At 47.4% G+C, this 16,904-nt stretch overlaps 1 protein-coding gene across 3 annotated transcripts in view; it reads right to left on the bottom strand.

Annotated features, from left to right (window-relative positions):
* LOC116424229 (uncharacterized) overlaps positions 1-16,904 on the bottom strand; it is a 51,768-nt gene that overhangs the window by 15,725 nt on the left and 19,139 nt on the right. The gene's annotated exons all lie outside the window — the stretch shown is intronic.

Here is a 16,904-nt window from a genome sequence, read left to right as displayed (position 1 = left end):
ATTGGCTCAAACGGAAACCCGAGAGTTGGATCTGATTACCCCGTTAGCTCCTCGCATCTCATTGATCCTAACGGAATCCGATTCACGAGTCTGAAGGATCTCGAAACCCAAAGATAAAGGAGGAATACTATAAGGCTATAATTACTCCAATCCCCAAACATGCAAGTACAACAATGATAACAGAGAATCTTCTGATCAACCTGTTCCCGGTACCCGAAGCCTCTCTAGACTCCCAACTCGAAACCAATCGAATCCTAACCCCGAGTCCCGCACACGTGGAATACCGATTCGCGAAGGGAGCAGACCAGTCGGAGGTAAGAGGAACAAGAAGAATCACCAGGAACGCGCGCGCGAGAGGGAGCAGAATTGTAGCTGCCGAAGAATCGCGTGGTGGCGAGGTTTCGACTGCGGCTAGGCTAGCGTGCGAGTAGCGAAACGGTGGGCTTGAGCCTCCGCGGGTCTATACACGCATTGGCGAACGTAACGGAACGGAAATACACACGGCGAACGGGCTAACGACGAGTTAGAGCTCGCTGCCAAAGGTTCGCGGGTCTACACTACGCGTGCAGCCGCCGCCAGGCCTGATCGTCGGTAGGCACCGGCCAACGGGATTTACTATGCTCCAACTGTAGCGGCCTCTTTCTCGGCTGTTCCCTCTGTCTCTCTCTCTCTTTCCCTCTGCCAGCTAGTCTCGGTCCCGCTCGCTCTTCATTCCTCCTTCTTTCTTTCTCTCCCCTTTGCTTCAGCCTACTCGCTGGCTGGCCCGAGCCCTGAAGAGAGCAAACCGCGCACCAAGACGAGTCTCGTTGCGAACGACACGTAACAACGACCGCCTCTCTTTGCCCTCAACACACTAGCGTCGCTAAACCCGTAGGATGGAACCCGGTCGAAGCAGGCCAATCAGGCGGCCACCGTATCTACCTGCGGACTGCCTTCTGTGTAGCACCTGCGGCGAACGTGACCGAACCTTGTACTTTGTAAAACGCCGGCCGAGCGTTTTGTCGATGACATGATCCACCGCGAGCTTCTTCCATCGACCCTCCCCCCGTTGCTCGCTGTGTTTTCTGGTGTAGACGGATCACTGCGTTGTTTTGCCCTCAGGGTGTCTTTGGATTCTGATTTGCCTGCGGTGGATCATGCTGCTTTATGTTACTGATTTTTCGAGCATTTCAGAGGGACTTGTGGATGCAGAGAAATCGCGTTTAACGCGATGTGAACAGTAATCGTCTCTAGTGAGAACTAGACATTCGATTTATGTTAAGACGAAGCATGATTTATGTGTAATGCAATGCCATTAGGTATAAGTAGACATCTGGGAAGATGAGAATGATATTTCCTTTTAATTATGGTCCATCGATGGAACTGATATTATATAGTTTCTTATTCCTATAGATCCTCTGATAGAAACTCATCTCAACGTTTGCTTCCAAACATGGACAGGGCTCTGAAAGTTTCCCCGACCCCAGCCGAAGGATTCCGAAATCCTTCAAATTTCTCTCTAGCTCTTCAGCTCTTCTAAACTCACCTAGCCATTCAGGAAACGGAACGTTTCAGGCCCCACCAGCCGCGACCTCCACGATCGCGGATCCCCAGGCGGTTGATTGCGCGCGAGGAGCCCGAGCGAAGGGCGCAGAAGTCGCGGAGCAGAACGCCGGCTGATTGAGTCACTAGCTTTTATTTCGTTGCCTATTACCGCGGCTCCGCAAAATACGAGGGAAAAGCCCCTTCGGCCATTGATTGAACCCGCTTCCGTCTCTCGGAAACGTTTAAGCCCGTCTCCGGACGTCGCCGGAACGAAGAGCGCTTTCTCGCGGCGGTGCCGAGGCCGCTCATTACCTCCTATCATCATCGTCGTCATCATCCCCGTCGTCACCGTCCAGCAATCATCATCGGTATCGTGGCGAATCGGAGCGAAAGCGCGACCGCTCGTAAAAATACCCGGCACGATCGTTTGCGGAACGCTTCCAGCGGACGTTTGAGCATTCCGCGAAACGCGCCGACGTTTATTAGAGATCGCCTATTGTCTTTATCCACGTGACGCGATTTACACGAGATTCAATTATTTATTTTCTGCCACCGCACCGCGGCACCGGCGTTCCGACAACCGACTTCTTCCTGCGGATCGTTTCGCTTTCGCGGGAATCGATTGGTTTCTCGTTTTACTTGGACTCCACCCACAAACGGAGTCCCTGCTAATGGATTTGGATCACGTTTTCTTGCAACAATCGTGTTGATAACTAACTGGAGGAACCTTAAAGCTGTTTTTCTTAACGCTAGAACCACTGGATTGCTCAAAATCATTCATTCTTGATTTCTTCTGTTACCATTGCTGAAAAGGCGCAGGTGCTTCTTTGAGAGATTATTAAATAAGTTGATTTGGTAGTGGTTAAATTGAAATATAGATTAATTGGAAGCTTAGTAGATTATTATAGATTTTCTAAAAACAGTTTAGGTCCTCGGTGTGGTTCTAGTGTTAATTATCTTAAGAATTTTTCTTCCTACGTTACAGTAAGGTGAAAAAGACAAGGACACATCAACTCTTATGTTTCATCGAAGTTCGAAGTAGCAATGAGTAGTTATTGTTGGAAGCATCATTGTCGGGATGAGTTTAGTCAAATCTCGCGGGCAAAGGTTCCCGGCCGGCGCTCTATGGCGGCCGTTATTGTTTGCCCGAGTATCTTGTAATGACTCCTTCACCTGTAAAGGCGCGTTGCGCTCGCCAGGCCAGAAACTGCTCGCTGCCGATGTGCATCGAGTTTATGTCTTCGTCGTTCCGCCGACATTTTAGCCCATCAAGGCTCAATATCTTCATCCGTGCCTCCCTCTGGAAGAACCTCTTATTATTGCCTGCCGAAGTCTTCCGTCCGTCTACCGGAACTTTGATCCTCTTCGAAGACAAATCCGAAGCCATCAGCTTCTCTCTCGACAATTTAAAAACAGCACGTTGGAAGCATCTCGTTTTTGTCCTTTATTTAGATACTTTCTTATCCGTAATCATCCAAAGATCCAAGAAAGAGCAACTGGAACGTTTCGGTGACGTTCGTTCTTTAGACGTTTCCATAGAATTTTTCAATAATTCGGAGAACGATGATTAAAGAATGTTGTGTTCTCTGTTGAAGTATATCTGTACGGCCACAGGTTTTTAATTGGACTCCGTAAATTTCCCGAAAACACGTTCGCCATATTCGTTTCCGCGACACAACCCTTTTTCGCCGGCCGACCGTATCCAAAGCGAACGATAAAAATGTCAAATATATTAATTGTCCTTTGTGCTAGACCGCCACGTGACATGAAATACTTTAATTAATGGGCAGACGGCGAAAAAGAGAGAGAGTAGAGAGGAAAAGAACGAAAGGGAAGGGGAGAGAGATACGATCGGAGCGGGAATTTCGAAGGAGTAGCTCTCGCGCCGATTTTAATGTTAATTCCGGCGATTGGTTCGGTCCAGGCCGCCTCGAGATTTTTTAGGTCCAGCCCACGATATCTTAATAGGTTCCCCGCGACTCCGCTCGCACGATGGCCGCTCGTTTATTTTCGATCGCCATCTCTGCTCGCCGACCGCCGTCCTATCCGACGAAATTGTTCGGTTATGAGTCTCGCATGGCGAAGAGACCTCTTCCCTAATGAGCAAATGCAACTTCAAGCTATAGAACTTTGAAACTAATAAATACCTGGAGATTTACAAATATATATATATATATAGAAGAATTTATATTGTAGAAAAACTATAAGATACAACAAATGCAAATAAACAGGTATCACGTGTAAATTGTTGTACTTTCCTCAATTATAGATTAAAGTCACGGAATAATTTACGAGTGTCGTTTCTTTGGGACTGGTAAGAAATCACTTTGACACTCTTACAAGTATAACTACGGAATTAACAAACCTCCTAATTTCACTTTAGACCCGACAGAACACTGTAACTAAAAGCGAATGTCTGTGTAGTTATGAACACTCCGAAGTACATAACAAATCAATCGAGCCGCGTAAACGCCTTCAGCTTAATTGCTTTACTCGTTAAATACATTCTAATTCGTCGGATAATATGCTTTCTTGCGTAACCCTTCCAGTCGAGTTTCAATTTAAAAAGGAACAAGCGTGCGATTCTCGTTAGAGACGGTTATCTCCCGGCGAGCAGCGTCTTTATCGAAATTCACGGGGCGAGTCCTCGAAAAACTTGCGAGCAGCTAATAAAAATATGTTCAAAAAAGAGTGATCACTTAATTGTGCGCCGCGCGGAGAGAGCCGAGTCGGTGCCACGTCGATCCGCCGCGTGTTTTATGTTCATTATTTTATAGCAGCGTAATCTGCGAATGGTCAGCCTCGAATAGACGGCCACCGCGTTTAAATAACGCCACTCGGCAGGTTTGTAAAGTCACAATTTATCGTTGATCATCGTTCGTCAAAAGGGCCGTCCGGATACAAAGTCCGAGGTTGCGGGCCCAATAAATTTACAACCTTAGAAACGAAAGCATTAAACCGTGGATACCTGCGGTGGGATGGCCGTGGGCTTTCGCCCTGCCACGAACCCCCGACATGTCTTTCAGTGTATAGAAACCGTCCAATAAAGCGGTCGCGTTCCCTGTAGTCTCTTTTTCGAAGCGTCGCGTGCACCCTTTTGCTCTGATATTCATATTACCGAAAGATAATAGGGCTATTTTATGCTAAGTGTGAATAAACTTCGATTTTTCTGTTGAATCTTATCGAATTTTCACTTTTTCCACGGTCGCGATCAGTGGAAACCGTTTTTCTCCATAGGAACACTTCAAGCGCACCCTTTTGTTCTAATATTCATATTAATCCTTTGCCCTATGATTTCTCAGCTACGATCGATACGACTATTTTGCCATGAATAATTTATTGAAGGAGAGAATTTCTGTGCTTATTCTATGCCTGCTTTTGCTCTGAAGTATAGTAGTCACTCCGGAATTGGGGGTGAATCGGATATTCCTCACTTTTCAGCTTTTTAATTGTAAAACGAGGATTTCTTAGTTTTTAAAAAGCGTGTTTTGCTAATGTTGAAGCTGAATGTCCATTAACGTCCATTATTTTCGCTGTTAAATCTGAACTGATCCGATCCGTTTCAGTCTACCCTAATAGACAACAATAATATTTCATTTGAATACAAAAGAATTGAATTCTTACTTCTCCGCAGTGTTCCCTTCCCGTCGCGTCCTGTAGAAACCCTTCCAATCGCATAACATTCGCATGTTTGCTCTAACATTCACCTTAATGAAGAATGTTCGGTTTTCCTTCGAGTTCTGTAGCACCAACGACGACAATATTGTTATACAAATATCGTATGTACCATCTAATAGAACAATCTCTCGAGATATCTTCATTGTATCAAATAAGACAGCAGAGGAACTGCGCTACACTAAAACATTGTTCCATCCCGCTTATAAATCTTCGACGAACGATCCCGTTTCACTGTGGGCAGCGTCCTAAACAGAAAGTACGTCCGTCTCGTCCGCGAATAGTTAACAAACAGAATTTATGCGGCAACATAATTATGTTCGACGTGGTCACGCTTGACCAGAGCCAATGGCACCGAAATGGCCGCGAGAACAATGGTCATTTAATAACCCGATCGGCCACTGGAATTGAATGTCGCGCGACGCGAGACGACCAACTCCGCGGCGCAGCCATGAAAGGCTGGATTATTAAAATATTTATGGTCCCGATTGTCTCGAGACGTACGTCACAATTATCAGCCATTTAAACCTCGCCACTTATGACTTAACCCTCCGCCCTTAAACACGTTCTTCCAAAAATAAAACGTTTAAGAATGATTAACCCCTTATGGACGAATTAAATACTATCAAAAAGAAGCTACATAAATTCACCTCTCGCAATTTGAGCAATTAAATCATTTCCGTAAATTAGTATTCCAAATATCAGAATTTAACCTCGACAATCGTCTCCAAATTAATCCGTATAACAAGATCAAAGTCAACCTGAATTCAAAATTCAACCCCTGGATATATTTGATTCTCCCAAGTCCAATGAAATATTAGAAGATAATCAATTTACACCGATGTTTCGATTAGAAGAAGACTGATTTAATAGATTCACATGTTCCGAAATTGTCCACAAGGAATAGAATCCTGTTGCCAAGCAGTTGCAACACAGGCGCGTACAAACAAATCGTAAATGGGCCATTGTGGAATTTTCTGAGGCGCTCGTTATTTCCGTTGGTACGTAAGGAGACTCTAAAAATAAGGACGCGAGCGTATGCGGGACCGTAGTCGAACGGCGATGGCGCGTAAATACGTAAGGGTTAAGACGGTCCGCGAACGCGGTCCACTCCCGGCAAGCTGGAACAGAACGAGGACAGGGTTGCGCCGCGGTGGAGGGGAGGACGGAGGAAGAGGAACATAAGAGCTCATAAATGCGAATTTAAGAGGCGCAATAAAAACACATTGAAATTGAGAGTGAACGAGCTAGAGCACGTGCTTTCCTCCGCAAGCTTCCCTAATATTCGAAACGTTCAGGAAACACACTCGGCCGGTTTCCCTCTTCCCGGCGTCGACTTTTTCTCCGTTCCCACGATCGTTATTGCGCTTTTACTGCGACCGATTATGTTGTCCTCCGAGGATACCGTATCCCGTGTGAATTTATTTTACGATTTACTTGTTCCGCGGTTGGCTAATTAATTTCTGATTCGTCACGGAGAGCTTCACGCGATCCTCTTCGAAGGAAACCGATCGAACAGACTACACCGCTTCATTTCCATCTAAATTCCGACTCAATCTTCATTAATTTCATAAATATACTCGTCTTGCAGAGGTACATCAAACGGTTTTTCAACTATACTCCACTGTGAAATACTCAAAAGATCGTATTCATCGAATAAATCAACCCTTCAGCACAAAGGCTTCGTAACAAGAATTACATTATACCGAACTCTACGTATCGATTTTAATTTATATTACTCATAATATATAGTCCTTATATCCTCCGCAATATTCAAAGTCCGAACGGTCTGAAATTCAACCCTAACTTTTCACCGGCAACGAGACAATTGATCCCGAGCACGCCACGGGACCCCGTGTCCGCCGCTCTCGAAACAGTTCCGCCGATGATCACCGGCAATTAGAAAGTTTCGTAACATCGGGAGGACTCTCGGAGCCCCGACGGGAATTTCTTCAAAGGTGCTCCGCCGCCATTACCGAAGAAAGGTCGGCTCGCAACGGCCGCAGGGGGAGCGGGGGGAAAAAAGAGGAACGAAGGTTTACAACCCCCGCTGGATTACTCGCGCCCCTGCCGAAGGTTTCCCGACGACAGGGGTATTTCGAGAGGCCATAATCTGCATGTTTTCGTCCCGTGGCGAACAGAGTGTTCGGATGACCTCGTAAATCCGCGCCGACGCGCTTTTCCTACCGAGGTTATGCAAAAAAGGAATAGAAAAACCGGCGTCCGGGGAAAGGGTGGACGAGTGTTTACCTTTTCCGAACGATGTTTCGCCTTGGATTGGTCACGACGGGACTTTTTCCGTCGGCCTGACCTCCGCCGGGCCCCCATAAACGCGTCGCGTCGAAAGGCGACCCTGGCAGGCTGCTTTCCACGACGGTTCACTTAAATAACTTTATACGACCGGTCATCTAGCCGGCGCTCTAAGCATTTCGTCCGGGCGGGCTCTCCTCTCGCTGTTTATTGAGGAATCCGCGGGACGTAAAGCCGCTCGGACGGATCGTCTTGTTCCCAGATTGTTCCGGCGGATGTCTGTGCATCGGTTTCGGAGATTCATGACGGCGAGGAAACGTTTAGAGCTCGTTGCGGGGGCAATCGGTGTCGCTTTGACAATATTTCTGGTGGGTGACCGTTCGCGAGGCTGGATTAGAGAGGCATTAGGAATACGAAATTGCGAGCGTTGGGCGCTGAATTCGTGGAACTTGTGGGCGAGTGTGCGCCGGCGTAATAAATATTTGAATAAAACCGAGAGTCGTTAATAAATCTTTAGTCAGTTGTAGCAGGGATAGTTCTGTGACAGGGAACAAACAAAATTATGAGGTTTATATTGCGTTCCTGTTCGTCAAACGATGGAATATTTGGTGGAATCGTCATCTAACGTACTGGCGGGAATAGAGGAATGCCAGTTTCGTGAATATTGTTTATAAATATGTAAATTTCGAAGTAAATCCTCAGCTCGGTGATAAGACGAAAATTTGATCGCTGGGTTTAGCTGTGGTGGAAATCAGAGAAGGTTTCGAAACGCGACGAAGAATTTCCGTAGGATTTCTTTGGAGCGCTCTTCGACGCAGATGGAAGACAGGGTGGTGCCTCAACGCGGCGAAACAGCCCGCTAAGAAAGTGCAAATTCCAGACAAGCCAGTTGGCAACACTGCTTCCCTCGCGGAGACGCGGTATCGACCGCGGCCCCCGAGAGGCCAAAGTATCTCAACCTCCGAGTTTCTCCTACCTTCTGCAGTCCGAACAACCTCCAAGATCCTCGACCCCTTCACCCTTTTACTGCCACATCGGCAAACAAGACGGCTGGATTCCGTCGAATAATTAAAGCGAATTAAACATTCCTTATCCCGGCCCCCGGCGGTCCCGTCGCTTTTCTATTCTACGAGCGAAATCGCTCGAGAACCCTTAGGTAGCCTAATAATTTCCGCGTCGGTGTAAAATACATTCGGTATTTTATAAATTTAACGACTTCGAAGATGAGAAGTCATTTGTGAATTCACTTCGAAGCTCAGACAAAGGAGACGTGATTGTAACAGTGACTATTAAAGCTTTTATTCTATTTTCTTGAATACTGCTTTAGCCTTTACGTTTTGTTTAATTTCTGAGGCTATAATTTGTCTTTAGGTATGATTTCACGTTAAACCGAAGGTGATAAAATTGACGTTTCAAACTGATTTCGATCAAATCTATTGAGAAATAGAACCTCGTGAAACAAAGAAATTAGAAGACACCAGTCTTCAACCCTCTAATTGCTGCTCCTATAATTCTACCAAGCAGTTGGAAAATGTCCGACTGTAAACAACTATTCCCTCCAATAATTCCCTCCGAGAAACATCAACTATATAAAAAAATCCCCACTCGAACCAAAGCGTTCCTCCAACAGCCCCTAACCTCGAGCAATACTCGATCCAACCGCACAAGAGCCACATCATCGATTCCTATATGCCCAGCCAAAGAAACTGAAAAGTAAGTTTATTGTTCGTGAAACAAGTGATCAATTACATTCAAGGTGTAGCGTATCTCTCCTCGGTATCATATTCTTCGAGGTCTATTGTCCGTCATAGTGTGTACGAGGCGCGGACTAACAGCCAGGAAATCATTAAACACCTTGACGACGCCGGAGAGTCCATGGTAATTTGTGGGTCCGAGACGCGCGTGGCACAGGTGTCCACCAATATTCGACATGCACAGACAACGTGAGATGAGAAACCCTCTCCAAGTCTCTGTCTCCGTTGCGCGTGCGTTAAGCGCACACATAAGTGCGCAACGAGGAGGTCGGTACGAGCAGTTTATGGTCTCTCAACGTTATATCGTTCGTGTATAGCTGTCTTTCTCTGTCCTCTGTCTGTCTGTCTGTCTCTCTTTGTCACACGCCCTGCACCTCTGTCTCTCTCTTTCTCCCTCTGACAATTCGTCGCTAATGCCCTCGCCATTAGTTCCGATTGCGCCGCGTGTCCGCGACTCGCGTCGGACACGCTTAACGATCAGAAATTATGCGGACGACTCGTTGCATCGGATTACGCGGCGTTCCGCTCGTTGGCCGCGATGAAAATTTCGTTCCCGTCGCATGGAGTCCTGATAAGTCGCAGGACGTAGGAAGGATCGTCCTGCGCGACGGAGTTTGGGGAATTTTATGGGGCTGGGGTGTTATTCCTGTTTTGCTTGATTTTTGCCTGGGGTCCGGAGGAGACTCGAGTGTATTAAAGGATTTATTCGGTTGGAGATGTTATGAGTAGCTAGATTTGAAGATTCAATCTTGAAGAATGACTCGGGAAACCTTTTCCTTATTACATACTTTGATAATTAAGAGATTCTTTGAATATGCATTGAATCAATGAATAACGTTCTATCGTGATTTTCTCTATTTTCTAACGGTCAACCCTAGAACAGAGTAAAACTATTATACAAGACTTCCCCAACTTTAATCATCCCTTCCTCGCTACTCCACACACGAGACAAACATCAATATCATCAAAACTACACTCCCATAAATAAACTAACTCTAAATTAATTCCTTCCCGCATCCCCTATCCTCTTCCATGATCCAATACACGCCACCCCCGGCGAATCTTCTCCATCATCCCACAAGAAAGACGCGATATTGGAAAACGGAATTAATCTCAAGCCGCGCGGTTCCGTTACGAATACCCTGGAACAAGACGAAAAAAAGGGGAGCGTTCCGATTCCACGGCGGGGTAATTGATTACACGCAGAGGTCGGGACGTAAGAAGGATGGAGAAAGACGTCTGAGGGGGGAAGCGGGCTGCGACGGGACGTAGAGAGAGAAGGGAGCGGAGAGGCAGGATGCAGGCGAAGGAACCGAGCTATCTAATGGATGCGAATATATCGCCGTAATAAATTTCGCAAAAACCCCGGGCGGGGAAGCGGGCAAGGGTTCGCTCGGTCGGTCAGCTCCGCTTCTCTCGCCCAAGGGTCTGCTTCTTGCGCGAGCGAGCGAGCGAGCGACAGGCGGGAGGAAGGACGAAGAAAAGCCGAAGAAAAGCGGTCGAACGAGCGTCGTGCACCGTGGCCGGTCACGTTTCCGGTACGTGCGCCGGTGTCGGCCATCTTTGCCAGCGCCTCGGCCAATCCGGCCGCGCGGCGCGCTGGAGGGGTTAAAACTACCCCGGCTCCACCCCCTGGAGCATTTTCCGGCGACGGATCAATAACGAGCCACCCCCGCAACGCCGCGACGCGCTAGAATGTATCCGCTCGAAAGGGGTGGGGGGGAGAGCCTCGGGGCTTTGGCCCGAGGTGACTTTAAAACGCGGCTGTTCGAGTGGAAATTGTATCGCTCCGGGGAAATGTTGCTTAAGCGTGTTCCGAGCGCGGTTCTATACCGCCCTCTCCTGTTTTTGTCTTTGTTTTTCCCTTCGCCGGGGCTGTTAAATTCTAATTCTCTTTGTCTACCGGCTGGCCGGAGGATGGGGGGATGTAGACCGTAAGAGGGTGAGGATTTGAGGATGAAGCTCGGCGGAAAGGGTAACGGCAGGTGATGCGGGTGGTGTTCGTGGGTGGGGAGATTGAAAATGCTTGAGAATTAGGTTTTTGTCTGGGATGGAGTTCGCGGAGGGTGAGATTGCAGGAAAATTGGTGATAGTCAAAGGTGATAAGGCTTTAGGTAGAGAAAGGGTGCAATCGCTTGTGAAAACGGTTCGATGCTCTGGGGAATTGTGTTTTCCGTGCTTCGGCTTCAGGTGATAGAACAAATATTTTAGGATAAGGGGACGTTTGCTTGTAGGAACTGCAGTTTGTTTAATTCGAGCCTGATCCTAATCAAACAATGCTCTTCCGCCTTTACTGCACCCCTGTGTATGTCTACAAACAATTAAAGCCTCAGGCGGTTATCTATTTTTAACGAGAACGGAGGTGAAGACCCTTGGCAATATCATCTGACACTTCGGAGGTGTATTTTTGGGAGCACGTAAATAGTGCAAGGTAATAGCCTTTCTTCGAAGTCCAGCTCTTGGAGATACTTCATAATACACCGATTATTACGATGCCCGCAATGTTTGGATACGGTCGAACCTAAATTTAATGATTCCTTTAATTCCTCTAGTCACACGGAATCTCTTAATCACCTAAACAAATCCCTCATTATTCAAATTTTCATAACGTAATCCATAAAAATCGTGCAATCTGCGATGACTACAAATTTCCAAAGAAAGTAATACTTCTAATGTACAACTCTCCTGATTCCCATCAGATGTTCCGATAGCAAACTCTTCAGAAGCTTCCAGCTAGCTCAACCTTAACAAGATCCTATCTACCCAGCACATAGAGCAACGTCTGACGAGGGACGAGACGGTCGGACGTACGTGTGAAAAATGCATAGTCGTTCCGCGGTGGCGTCGACACGAACACAGCAACGACACCCCACGGTATTCTCCAGCACATATAGACGAGCCCGCGGAATACAGGGGAAGTCGGCGTGTTCCCCTCACGTGGGACCTTTTTGCTTCGAAATGGAATTTCGCCAGCCCTACCTCTTCATGGTAATATGGCCGCTGCACGGCTTCCTCGGAAGCTTTCGCGACCACGCAGAAGAAGAGAGGAGGGTTGGAAGAGGGTGGAAGCCTGCGCGAACGTGAAATTCAACGAACCGTGATGCTCTGGGGGTAAGAAACCATGCCGGGACAAGGCGGACCGTCTTAATTTTAAATGCTCGCGTAATGAAAACTTTCCTCATTAAGAGCTCCCTTAACGGTCCTCCGCCATCTTGGCGATGCCTAAATGCATGCCGCGCCGCGGAAACCTGCTCGCGTGGTTCGCGGTGATGGCTGAATGCGAAGGTGAATTTCTAAACGGTAGATTGTTGGTTAGTAAATACTTTGAAGCGAGAGTCAGGTGTCTCGACGATCGCGGATTGAAATTTTGTTTTAAAAGACAGAACATGAAACAATAGAAATTCAAAAGTAATAGTACAAGCGTCAATTTCATCGTGCAAGAGGATCGACTCTACGAAAACCCTAAAACTTGCTGCTTCCAAAATCCCACTGCCCGATCCAACGAAACTCACCAGCGTTCAACCCTCATCCTTCCCACAGTCCTTCCACCTTCATCCAAAAGCAAATCACTAAATCGCAAGACTCTCCTCCACCGCAAGCCCCTCCGATCTCGAGAAGCTCGAAACAAGCAACAGCCAAAACGAAGAAGAACCAGCGGCGAGAGGGCCGAAAGAAACGAGAAGAGGCCGCTAAACAACGAGCATCGAGAGACCGGCTCATAGGAACCGCTCTTTGATTATCCGCTGGTTGCTATAATAACGAGTTCATAAAGATGTTGGGGCGCATGCGCGTGCGATCGGCCGATCACCTTATCCCCGTCCCTCTCTAGCCCCGTCCTACCACTCTTCCTCTCTCTCCATCTATCCAGCATCTCCCGGCTCGAAGTTCGAAGGCACGCACTCACACGCGTCGCTGTAATATCCCTCCATTTACATACTTGCAGGCGCACACAGAGAGGAGTAGAGCCCGGTGGATCGAAGTTGAAACCCTCCTACCGAGCCGGCTCTCTCTCCTCTCTCGGTCTCCCTCAGCTTCCATTCCCTCGCTCCATCCCCTCTTCTCGCGATTCCTCTCTTTCTCGCTCATCCCCCCGCTGCATCCCTACCCGAAGGCCTCCCGTGCTCGCCGTGCGCCACCCATTTTTTCCCTTCTCGCACACCATCCTCGAGCCCCCTCCACTGGCAGGACTCTCTCACCACCGACCCGGTTCTCCCTCGCTCCTGGCGAACCCAGGAGAACTCCTTCCCAGCTCGCTCATCCTCGCTCTCCGTGGATTCCCGGCTCCTCTCGGTCTTATTCCGATCTTAATCTCCATCTATATGCTTATAGGTCTGCGCTGAACCACGGATCAAGGGATCCTCCCGCGAAACCGAGTTACTTTTTGTTCCTCGTTCGTTCGTTCGTTCGTTCGTTCGTTTGTTGCTTCTCCTTTTGTTTCGTGTTCTACGGTAGAAAGGACGAGCGTCGGCGTTGTCGTCTTCTTCCTTCTGTTCTGTGTGTGTGCGTCTGTCGGTGGAAACGTGGATGCAGATGGTAGACGTCCTTTGCTGAGCCGAGCGAAGATCTCGCTCGTATTTCCTTCTCTTTCGATTCGTTTCCTCTTGGAACTACGGACTGGTATCTTGCGCGTTTGCATCTTTGCTGGGATTTATTTTCTGGCGGAAAGCCGGTACCGTATGGCTTGCAGGTTGATGGGGAGTTTTGAGAACGAACGTTCGCGATGCGTATTTAGGTGAGATGAGATTGAAATTCGAGGTTTTTTCGAGTGTGTTCGATGTAATGATATATTAAGAGATTTCTGTGAGCTTCTCGTTTAAAAATTGGGGCTTTGGGAATGAGAAGTTTTGTAGAGATTAGGTTTGAAGTTATTTCGGAAGCTGTATTAATTGCTTGCGTCTTGAATGGTTAGTAATCTTGTTAGAAATCTTTTAAGATTATTTCAGCGACACGTAGATATTTTTTGGAATGATCACTCGCAGATTAGTGCTTGCTCAAATTAAATTGAAAAAAGGAATTTATGTAACAAATATTTTAACTTATATGGTACTTCGGAGTAACTTCATTAAGGGATGAAACTACCGCCCACTGTTTTATTACAATCTTCGCTAGCTCTAAAGCGTACAGAAGTTTCTTAACCCGTTCGCCCGCTTTAATGAGCCCACGTGGCTAGAATAGGTTACAGTTCTATAAAAATTCATCTACAACCGAAGATTACAATCTCGACAATCATGTCGTGCGGCCATCCTCGGTATGATGTGTTTATGAACTGAGCGACAATAAATTATGTTCCACTGCACATTCACGAGACGTACGAGCAGCATGTTGCGTGTTCGCTTATGCGATCCGTGGTACTTCAAAGTTTCATTAGGTGTCAGGAAGATATGTTCCCTATTTTTTAACGGCACAGATTATATTCGAATGAAGCGGATTGAACGGTACGGCCCGAGACTATTTGCACATTCTACAAAGTAGGTGAACGACGCGGGGGTTCGGGTTTTTATCAGAAAATAGCAAATTTAATGCACTCACGAGAGATATATTTTACAGGACTGTCACGTAAACGTAATGCAATGAAAGTGTTGATTTATGCACTCATTCTGATGCCACGAACGTGAACCATGGTACAACAAAATTAACACAAGCCAATGAATCTCGCATTCAATCTCAGGCTTAACAAAAATCTTCAAAAAAAGGGAATCCAATTTTTACCTAACTCCGACCGTCCCAAAAAACAATAGGTACACAAAACACCTACACTAAGGTATCTCCATTATTTAACATCGCCAGTCTTATCTCCGGAAACTCGTAGGAACAGCTTAATAAATATTCCTATCGATTCGGGGTAACTTGTAAAAACACAACCTCGTCAAATTGCCTGCTCCAAAAGCGGGACTCCGCTATCTACGGAACAACAACCCCTATACAATTACGATTCCAGAAGTAATCGTTTTCCAGCGTCCGAGGCAACTTTTTCCACGTATCGCGAGACAAAGTGGATCTCCAGAAAAATGGCCGGGGACTCGGAGCGTTTCGCAAGATACCCGTCCATTACGGACCGTTTCATTATAGTCTCGGTGAACGCGGCCTTCTTCTCCGCGACTCCCCATCGCGATCCCCATTTTTTTTTCTGGAAGCCAGACGCGAGAGTTACCTCCAAGGTGGACGGAGGGGCAGAAAGGATAGGCCGAGAGACGTCTTATTTGAAACAATGTTGCCTCCTCGGTCCGCGGCCCGCCCGTAAATCCTCATTTCAAATCCCGAAACTCATATAAAATCTCGCTGCGCGCCGGCCACGAACCCTTTCTGAACCCGGCCTCCCCTCGCTTCGACCTTCGTCCCGATTCCACGGCAACTCTCTCTCTCTCTCTCTCTCTCCCGCCCCGTTTTTCTCTGTCTTCGACCGCCCTTCTAGCACGCCGTCGTTCGTTGTTCCGTTCTGCCTTTGATATATCGCCCGCGCACGGTTTTTGCGAAACACAGCCACGGAATTTTACGCCCGGACAGGAAAGGAAACCGCTGCGACCGGGCCTTTCTGGCTGGTCGCTTCGAGCTTTCGAGTATCGGAGACTATTCACTGGCTGTTCCAGATTGAGGAACGGTCTCGTGTGCTGCACACTTTGTGCAGGTTTCGTAATAGGAATTGTTCATGGGACAAACTCGTTCTATAAGTTACTCTGATTTTTACGGCGGAACGTTTGAGGCTGGGACCAGCGGGTAGCTAAGTTGCTGTGTATTTCCTTGTATCAATAGCAAGGATTAATTGAAATTTCGATATTTATCCTTTAGAGTGTACATTAGTGGATCAGCTTATGTAAAAGTTTCTCAAAGCGTCATGTGTCTTTAAATACTGCGGAAGAATTTCGAAATCGATGGTTTTAATCCTTTTAGTAGCTCTAGTGTTAAATAGTTCTTCGTGTGACTCAATCAATCAACTTCCCAACTACTGAACAGTGCGATTAATATACAAAACTGATTGAAATCACAAGGATCTTCAAAGAACGTCGACTCCGTACAAATTGAAGCTCCAGAAAATCAAAGCTAGCTGCTCGCACAGATCTGATTTAAAAGACTCCGCGAAGCTGAGCCCCGATGCTCGAGGATTGCGCAAACCCGAGTATCCTTGAGTGGCCGGGTGTACGAAGATTCCTTTCCATCGGCGCAACAACTGGTCCAGAACAGGTGAACGTCTGCGCGAGAGACGGAACGAGCGGATAGCCGGCTCGGCCGCGACTCCGCTCGCGCGCTCCACGGCGATAAATCAGACGAGCCGAAGCCCCGCGACACGTGAGTCGTAATATTTAAGTTAATGACTCGGTATAATAAAGTTAATGGCTTTATGATAGCCGTCCGTGGGTACGGGCAGGGATCGGGGATCACGGGACACGCGCGAATGCCCGCGACGAATGCGCTTTCAGCGTGTCCGGACTAGAGGAAAGCGGACCGTGAACCGTGGACCACGCTTTCGAGGCTGCCCGAGTCCTTAACTCGCGTGTTCCACATCTCTTCTCGCTCTTTCCGCGCTTTTTCTCCTCTTTCGCCGATTTATTGCTGTCATATACGTACGGAATATTTACACCCCTGCCTACAACTAAGTATCGCTGGATGGAATTCAATTCTGCTCGGTATTTTGGAGATTTCGTCCTTTCGAGTGCGACTTCGGATATACTCGGCTAACCGCTTGGTAGAGTCTTCGTTGGACGT

The sequence above is a fragment of the Nomia melanderi genome, chromosome 5 (assembly GCF_051020985.1).
Source record: "Nomia melanderi isolate GNS246 chromosome 5, iyNomMela1, whole genome shotgun sequence".
Lineage (NCBI taxonomy): Eukaryota > Metazoa > Arthropoda > Insecta > Hymenoptera > Halictidae > Nomia > Nomia melanderi.
The sequence above is the reverse complement of the archived record's forward strand: the minus strand, read 5'-3'. Positions and strand labels throughout refer to the sequence as shown.